The sequence below is a fragment of the Dioscorea cayenensis genome, chromosome 8, assembly GCF_009730915.1.
Source record: "Dioscorea cayenensis subsp. rotundata cultivar TDr96_F1 chromosome 8, TDr96_F1_v2_PseudoChromosome.rev07_lg8_w22 25.fasta, whole genome shotgun sequence".
NCBI classification, from domain to species: domain Eukaryota; kingdom Viridiplantae; phylum Streptophyta; class Magnoliopsida; order Dioscoreales; family Dioscoreaceae; genus Dioscorea; species Dioscorea cayenensis.
Genome location: NC_052478.1, coordinates 20,983,299 through 20,992,558, shown reverse-complemented (window position 1 = coordinate 20,992,558; position 9,260 = coordinate 20,983,299). Strand labels below are relative to the sequence as shown.

The 9,260-nt window shown below is 37.5% G+C and overlaps 2 non-coding genes across 2 annotated transcripts; both read left to right on the top strand.

The window, feature by feature from the left end:
• Positions 1-3,832: 3,832 nt before the first annotated feature.
• On the top strand, positions 3,833-3,939 carry LOC120268160. The gene has a single exon (XR_005538830.1). It is a non-coding gene; the product is annotated as a small nucleolar RNA Z103 (small nucleolar RNA).
• An 83-nt stretch (positions 3,940-4,022) lies between these two features.
• On the top strand, positions 4,023-4,129 carry LOC120268161. The gene has a single exon (XR_005538831.1). It is a non-coding gene; the product is annotated as a small nucleolar RNA Z103 (small nucleolar RNA).
• Positions 4,130-9,260: the final 5,131 nt, after the last annotated feature.

Genomic DNA, 9,260 nt, shown 5'->3' with positions numbered 1-9,260 from the left:
ATTTTATGTTCATGTGGTGACATTGCAATATTTGAGGGATCCCTATGCTTCAGGTAAATAATTTGGCGCTTGGCATGGATGTCAGTAAATAAACTGGCACATAGAAGTTGAGGTATTCTTCAAAGGACTTGCAAGCTACCATTACTTTCTTTCTAAATAGCCTAAGAGGGTTGTGTGACTGGGATAATAATTCAGAATCTTCAGGGTGCAATAGTCATTCTTTTGGCTGACCTTTTTTTCAATCAAGCATTCAACTTTCCCATTTATTTCGTGCCATACTTTTCTCTCAGCTACCAATTTGAGTAACTCTTTTTCACTGAATTCTCTGATTATGTTGCTGACAATGTTCTTATGTTTTAGGGGCTTTTGGACTTCTTGCTACTTATGTAATAATATGGGTTGGGCAATCTCTTCTATCAATGCAAATTATGCAGGTAAATCAAACATTCTCAATGATTTCATTATTCAGTTAGTAAATCTGAATTTCATGATGTAGACATTATATGATAATATGGGCTGGGTGATCATCATAAGAACATGTTTACAATATTTTGATCATCTCATGTTGTTGTCACATTTTCAGCTCACATATGGATTCGGAATGTCAGCACGCTTGGTCTTCTCTTCATATATTTTTCATCTTGTACTGGAAGAAGAATATCAAATTATGGTTCTCTCTCCCCCCTAGAGACATGTTTACTGTCAATTCAATTTTGCTGAATAATCCCTCAAATGATTCTTTATAGAAATCATGTTAATTTACATCCCTAAAAATAAACTACTGCTAATAACAATATTGGCCTAGCCGCCTAGCAATTATATCATATATACACGCAAATATTTACAGTTATTACTGTAACATCTCGAAATTATTTAAACTTGGTGTTATTATTGTTGATACTATTTTATGATTTATAAAGACTTTAAAAGTGGTCAAGTTAAACATTAGAATTTTTTTTGTTAGAAACTTTATTAGTTGAGGACTTAAGAGGAACTTTCAATGATTTTGAGAGATTAAAAGTAAGGTATCAAGGATCTTATGGAAATTTTAAGGATTAAGTTGCAAGAATTGTAACAATTGTGGACTGAACTTTACTTTCTCCTGTAGAGTTCTAGAAGAAGGAATAAGAGAACTAGAAGAGAGTTAGAGAAAGAGAGGAAGAGATAAGGTTAAATTGATGGTGAGGTGACCATGAGGAAGTATAACTACTCAATGGACTTTATGTTTTTCCCCCCTTTAAAGAAAAAAAGCTCATTAGTTTTAGAAGAAGGAATAAGAGAGTTAGAAGAAAGTTAAGTGGAGCGGAGAAGATAATATTAAAATGAGAGTGAGGTGGTCATGAGAAAATTTGAACACTGAATAGACTTAGAGTTTTCTTTTAAAAAACAAAAGTTCTAGAAAGGGCAACTTAGGAGTTCTAGAAGAAGGAATATTTAGGAGGAGATAAGAAGAAGAGGAAGAGAGATGGGGAAGGTAAACAGCCACCTGAAAGCTTGAGCCAGGAAACCATATTAGCCCACCTGCACAGATGTGAGATAAAGATTGAGTCTAGCTGGCTCTGAGATCTAGACATTTATTTTTTATGTCACCTTTAAAGGTGAGCATGGGTCGGGTACATGATCAGAACATGAATATTCCTACCCAACCCAATCCTATTGGGTTTTGCAAAACCTGACCAGAATCTACCTAGTAACCGGCTAACCAGTAACCTGATTTTTCAGATGGGTACATGGCCCCACTTGGTCTGAATTATTCTTGGCAAAGCAAAATGATACATCGAATTTGACCACCGCAAAGAGAATTTGTCTTAAAAAGGATTAAAACTAGTGATGAAAGATCAAATCATCAAACACCAAGTATAACACCAAACCCCTAAAAATTACAAACATATCACAGAACAGGGCTTAAAGCCACACAAGATCAAAGGAGGAGAGAAAGCACACCTTGGAGTGAGATTGTTGACAGAGTATGCTCACTAATTTGGATCAGTCTAGCTCGTATTTATGAGCCTTTAGCTTTTGCATGTTTACTGCAAACTGTTTGCTCCACAAGCAAGTACCTATTGTTTTATGTAAATTGCAAATTTTTATGCCTTGGATGTATATAATCTGTTGAAACTTGAAACTTGTTTGATTAACTCTACCTGTTCTTCTTATGCAGACCAGTTTGACTACAACTACTTCACTGTTATCATTTATGTTGGCATCTGAATTAAGTATGTTTTCAAGACATCAATTTGAGGTTAATTTTTTTAATTGATTAGCTATGATTGCATGTACATGGTATCCTTCCTTTTCATGATGTTATCCAGTAAAGATATAGCTGAGCATTGGTTCCAACTTCATTTAGATGTCTAACTGTTGGATCTGCAAATATTAGTGATTGTCAAAATTTTATTAATTTTTTTAAATCTTGATTGGACCTTTTTGTTTATGCAAGAAGGAAAATGTGATTTGGCAAGTAGTGAGTTAGATTTTCTTCTACAATTATGTGGATCTTCAAATGCAATTATTGGTCAATATCAAACAATTTATGAAAATATGTCATCCCATCTTTGTCAGGATATGACTAGCCTGCTAGTTGGCAACTTCATGAAAACTGTTTTCCGTAAAAACTGAAATTACAAGTCAGAATTTCATGCAAGATCCATTTTATGAATGCTTTGGAATAGACATAAGAGTATTAGAAATTGGAGTATGAGAGTTTAGAATGGCCAAAGGCATGCTGAAGGGGCTCCATCATCAGTTGTCAATACGCTTTGAATATTCATGAGAGGTTAGGAATTGTAGTATGAAAGTTAAATATTTTGTGTATCACTTTTGTTAATTACAGGGTTGTTTAATCACCATCATAAGTACTGGTTTATCTTTTCTATTTGAAATCTAAAGAAAACTTCCATGTTTTGTAGAACAAGATGAAGTTGACCATTTCAAGATCAGATTAATATTCTTTTCTTCTAAGTTGTCTATTTTGATTCCGACAGGCCAGTTTCTAGCACTTGCGGGAGTTTCATATGACATGTTTTTTGCCATCTCTCTTACTGCTGTATGTATAAACTGCCTTACCTAGTTCTAAAAGTATATGCTAACCCAAATGTTTTCCCTTTTCCCTTTGCATATTTTTATTCTTATTCCTGTTAAATTTGTTCAATACCAGCTGGGAGTATGTTGTGCAATGACATTTTTTCTGCCAAAGGGCCCTTCTCTTGATTCATTATCTTCTCTAACATCTTTGGGTGAGAATGAGGTGAGCAGTTAACTGAACTTTGCTTTCTTTTTGGCTGAAATTATTTGCTAAACAAACAAATCACTCTTTAATGAGCGCTGCATACATATCTAAGCAATGTTCCTTTGGTACCCTATTTTATTTTATGTTATCTGTCTGAAATTATATTGTCAGCTTAATTTTAAGCTTGTTAATTTATACTGGCATAACCCAGATTGAAGTGGATACGGAAAGCTGAACTAGCAACTTGATATAACTTTTAATAGTTGCAACTTAAGTTCATATGATAGATTAAAGTTTTCTTTTTTAAGGTTTAAGGTCACAAATGGCTCTTAAAGTGGTGCCATTATTCTTTTCAGTACCTAAAGTGAAAAATGTTTATTTTGGTCCCTGAAGTAACCATTTGTACTCATTTTGGCCCCTCTATCCACCAACCATGTGAACCACATGGGCCCCTGCTGTGGACTGCTAAGCTGGCAGAAATGTTCAATGTAGCATCTGATGTGGTCAGACATGTGGCATACTTGGCCACATCAGATATTACATGGTGTTTAGAAAACATTAAAATAACTTTTCAAACGAGTGTTGACGTGAATACTCACATTATGGGATCTGATGAGCGTTTTCCCACATGATCAATTAGGATTATAATTTGTGGTACATTTAGTTTTCTCCTCTTTATAGGAGAAATCAAGCCAGAAGTTCTGATCTCATTCTTTTATTCTTGGATTACCTTTAACATGTGAATTAGAGAATTTTTGGGATATTTTTGTTCGATGGTATTGTAAGTTTTGCTAGGAATTGGATGACCCTTTCCCTAAATGATGAAGTGTGATTATAATGTCCTGTAGATATATGTTTCTCCTCTTCAGAAGAGAAATCAAACCAGAAGTTCTGATCCTTCCAGTGTTCGTAATGTGTTATCTGTTATGTTTGTTGATATTTTCATGCAAATTGGGTTTGTTTTGTTGTTAATTTCTTTGATTTTATCCCAGAAAATCTAAGGTTATTCCTGAGGAACAAATAGCAATTGCCACCTGAGCACACCGCCTTGCCAAGCTTGAGAGCCATTAATGCTCAATTCTTCCTTGGATATCTGATATTTAACTCATCAATGGTTCCTTGAACTTTGAAGTTCTTTTAGAGTTTACTGTTTTTTTGAATTTTGATTTATGGTGTGCTTAGATTGACGCGGGGCCTGTGATGATAAAAGTGGTCTTTTTTATCCAAACATTTATCGGTCACCTGACTGCTTTCACCTCGCCAGGCTCGAGAGCCTGAGCCTCTGATGTTAAACCCGTGGATGTCTGAGGCCCCATCCACTTTCCATCATGACCGCAGCGATCACCACCTAGAGAGAATCAATAAATATCTAAGATATTCAACCCATTAAAATATATTTTATAAAATGTTTTAATTGCCATGTGGAACTTCTAGTGTGCCTCATGTCTGGCAGTATTAGATACACATCACACATTCTTGGGAGCTTAAGAATCGGTGGCGAAAAGGGCCAAAACAAATAAAAATTGCTATTTCATGAGTCAAAAACAAATATTTTTACACTTTAGGGACCAAACATGATAAAGTATGTCACCATTTGAAGCTTCTAGAAAAAGCTTGAATGATCATCATCAACTTAGCTTCTGGAAAAATCAGCACCGCCATACTTGAAGTTTCCTCCAACCGACATTAGCTCCTATAAATATGTGAAGAGTTGAAGTCAGGATGCTAAGCAAGCAAGCTTAGATAGTTGCTAATCCAAGTTAACCACTAAGCAATTTGATTGAGTGTGAGCTAGTTAAGAGAGTGTGTAGCCATCTAGAGAGAGAAGTAGTGCATAGTGAGAGAAAATGTGAGAGTGTGAGGTAAAATATGAGAATTATTTTGAATAATTAATAATAGAAAAAGTTCCATATATTCTCTCTCCACTCAACATTTCTGGTATCATAGTCAGGCTGCCAAGACGATTCTGTCAGATCGCCGACTAGTGCCTAAGCATAAGAAATTCACCAGTGTTGCAAGAAGTCCGCCAGTCGGAGTAAGTGGAGTACCGGTATTCTGCCAAGGAGGCTTGCTGGATGTCAGGTGACTCAGACACAACTATGGAGTTTGCAGATACGACTGGTGGTTTAAAGAAATTAAACAATAATAATTACATAAATTGGAAGGCTTGCATAGAGTCCTATCTACAAGGACAGGACCTATGGGAGGTCGTAGGTGGGTCGGAAACGACTCCACCAGATGTCACTTTTGAAGAAGTGGCAGATGTTGCTGGTGATTCTAAATCAAAGGAGAAAGAAGAGTTAGCTCTAATAGCAATAACAAAGCAGAAGAAGATCAATTATGAAAGTGATTGGATCATCGACTCTGGCTGCTCCAACCACATGACAGGTGACATCAAGAAATTAGAGGGACTGGAGAGGTACAAGGGGAAGCATGTGATTGTGACAGCTAATAACTCCAAGCTGCCCATCACCCACATCAGTAAGACACTCATCTCTCCACGCTTCAATTCAAATCAAATTAAGCTGCAGGACGTCTATCATGTTCCCGGGATGAAAAACATGTTGTCAATCTCACAACTGACAGCACAAGGAAACTATGTGGTATTCGGACCACAAGAAGTCAAGGTATACCGCAATTTACAAGCATTTGGCACTCCAGTAATGGAAGGTCGCAAACTGGACTCTATCTATGTGATGTCTGCGGAATCAGCCTATGTGGACAAGACCCGGAAGAACGAGACGTCTGATCTCTGGCACGCAAGACTGGGGCATGTGAGCTACCACAAGCTAAAGTTAATGGTGGAGAAGTCAATGGTCAAAGGCCTGTCCGACATAGAACTACGAACTGGCACAATATGCGCTGGGTGTCAATTCGGTAAGGCTCATCAACTTCCTTTTCAGCAATCTAAATTAAGAGCTAAGGAGCCTTTGGAGTTGGTGCACTCTGACGTATTTGGCCCAGTTAAACAATCATCTGTAAGTGGTGCCAAATACATGGTGATCTTTATTGACGACTTCTCAAGGTACGTATGGGTATTTTTCATGAAAGAAAAATCTAAAGCATTCTCTAAGTTTAAAGAGTTCAAGGAGAACATAGAGAGTGAGCTCAACAAGAAGGTACGGTGTCTTCGTACTGACAACGGAAGAGAATATCTCTCTCAAGAGTTTAATGCATATCTGAAGGAGCATAGGATTCGAAGACAACTGACTTGCCCCAACACTCCACAGCAAAATGGTGTTGCTGAAAGGAAGAACCGGCATATAGCAGAGATATGCAAAAGCATGCTACATGCCAAGAATGTGCCAGGGATATTTTGGGCTGAATGCATGAGAACGACAGCTTACATCATCAACCGGCTTCCGCAGGAGAAGATGGGCTTTCTCTCTCCATTCCAAAGATTATGGAAGATCAAACCCACAGTAAGTCACTTCAAAGTCTTTGGATGTGTGTTATGTTTTTGTACCAGACTATCTTCGTACCAAGTTCGACAAGAAGGCTGTACGATGCATCTTTGTCGGCTATGATAATGAGAGAAAAGGATGGAGATGCTGTGACCCAACGTCTGGACGCATCCACACATCCAGAAATGTGGTCTTTGATGAAGCTTCAGCTTGGTGGCCTTCAACAGACTCAGTTCAACCAAATATGAAGGAGACTGAGCCAATAGTAGAAGAACAGTTACAAGACCAGACTCAAGAGGTACCAACAACAACTGAAGAAGACATAAGTCCAAGATCATCAAAGACTAAGAGCCCATGGATGACAGGAGTTCATGGAGAAGCTGAAGAAGACCCTGCATATTTGCCAGAAGAAATGCCTCCACCCTTAAGAAGATCATCCAGGGTAAGACATCCCAATCCTAAGTATGCAAATGCTACACTAATCATGGAAGTTGAATAACCAACATCCTATCAAGAGGCAGTTAAAAGTGATAAATGGAAGAAAGCAATGGAGGAAGAGATAGCAGACTCGAGCCTATTCGTCAAGCACAATGGAGGCAAGATGGCTATAGTACTGGTGTACGTTGACGACCTCATCTTAACCGGAGATCTCACTGAAGAAATCCAGTGCACAAAAGAAAATCTTTCAATCTGGTTCCAGATGAAGGAGCTTGGAGAATTGAAGCATTTCCTGGGGCTCGAAGTTGAGAAGACAAAGGAAAGTATATTCCTATGTCAACAAAAGTATGCAAAGGATCTTCTAGAAACATACAGGATGTTGGAGTGCAAGCCACTATCTACACCAATGGAGCCAAACATTAAGCTTCATGCAGGAGAGGGAAAAGATTTGGAAGATCCAAGGATGTATCGACAACTGGTAGGTAGTCTTATTTATTTAACTCTTACTCGTCCTGACTTAGCATATGCAGTTGGAGTAGCAAGCCGTTACATGCAAAATCCAAAGAATTTGGAAGCAGTTCGGCGGATACTGCGATACTTGAAAGGAACTACAGATTACTGTATTTTATACCGTAAAGGTGAAGGATGCCAAGTAACTGGATACTGCGACGCTGATTACGCCGGAGATTGTGAAACAAGGCGATCGACTACAGGTTACATCTTCAGTTTGGGATCAGGAGCAGTGTCATGGTGCAGTAAGAGGCAGCCTACCGTATCTCTCTCCACCACTGAAGCTGAGTCTAGAGCAGCAGCTGTGGCAGCACAAGAAAGCACGTGGTTGATGCAATTACTGAGAGATCTTCATCAACCGAATGAACAGGTAATACTTCATTGTGATAACAGGTCAGCAGTATGTCTAGCAGAAAATCCAATATTTCATGCAAGGACAAAGCATATTGAGGTGCACTACCACTTTCTAAAAGAAAAAGTGCTGCAAGGTGAGATCCACATGAAACTAACACCCACAGAAGAGCAAGTTGCTGATATCTTCACTAAAGGTCTCAGCACAAAGAAGTTTGAAGATTTACGTGCACATCTAGGAATTCTCAGCAAAGCATCAATTCAGGGAAAGTCGGTGCTGAGGGGGAGTGATAAAGTATATCACCATTTGAAGCTTCTAGAAAAAGCTTGAATGATCATCATCAACTTAGCTTCTGGAAAAATCAGCACCGCCATACTTGAAGTTTCCTCCAACCGACATTAGCTCCTATAAATATGTGAAGAGTTGAAGCCAGGATGCTAAGCAAGCAAGCTTAGATAGTTGCTAAGCCAAGTTAACCACTAAGCAATTTGAGTGTGAGCTAGTTAAGAGAGTGTGCAACCATCTAGAGAGAGAAGTAGTGCATAGTGAGAGAAAATGTGAGAGTGTGAGAGTGATATGTAAAATATAAGAATTATTTTGAATAATTAATAATAGAAAAAGTTTCCATATATTCTCTCTCCACTCAACAAAACATGAATAATGGACCCTACTTTTGGTGGCTTTAGGGTTCAAGCTAATAAAGCCAAAGTAGACATACTGTTAGTATTTAAGTCATGAGATTTGCCCAATTAGCGTATGTTATATTTTGGACAGAGGTCATTACAATGAATTTTGATATCGTATTACATTGAATCATATGAATATTAACATTTCTGTAACACTTAAAATTTATGGAATTTAGTAGCTAATCAATAAGTTGAAGGAAACTAATTAAGTACGAAATTAATCCAATTAAGTTTGATTGTGCCTTTATTAGTGTCAATTAGAGTAATTAATGGGTGGCACCCCATTCTAATGAGTCTATTTTAACTTCACCAAAGGCTGATCAACGTATTGGCCCTTCAGCCAGTTAGGTTGACTACTCATAATATGATCAATTAATTTGAGAATCTCTTCTAGTGATAGGACATCCAAAGTTATATTGTAAATAAGCTATAGATTAGATCAACTAATGGGTTAGCAGTTGAACTAAACTGTGCATACAACACATTAGATCCAGAAAATATACACTTCAAAATCTGTATTAGCAAACACTTTTTCTTTGGTTTTCGTTTCATGTCTTTTATGTTCTATAAATTTTTTTTTTCAGTTGCATTTAGTAAGAGAAGATTGATTTTTCTAAAAATGAGTGTTTTCCAAACAAAAC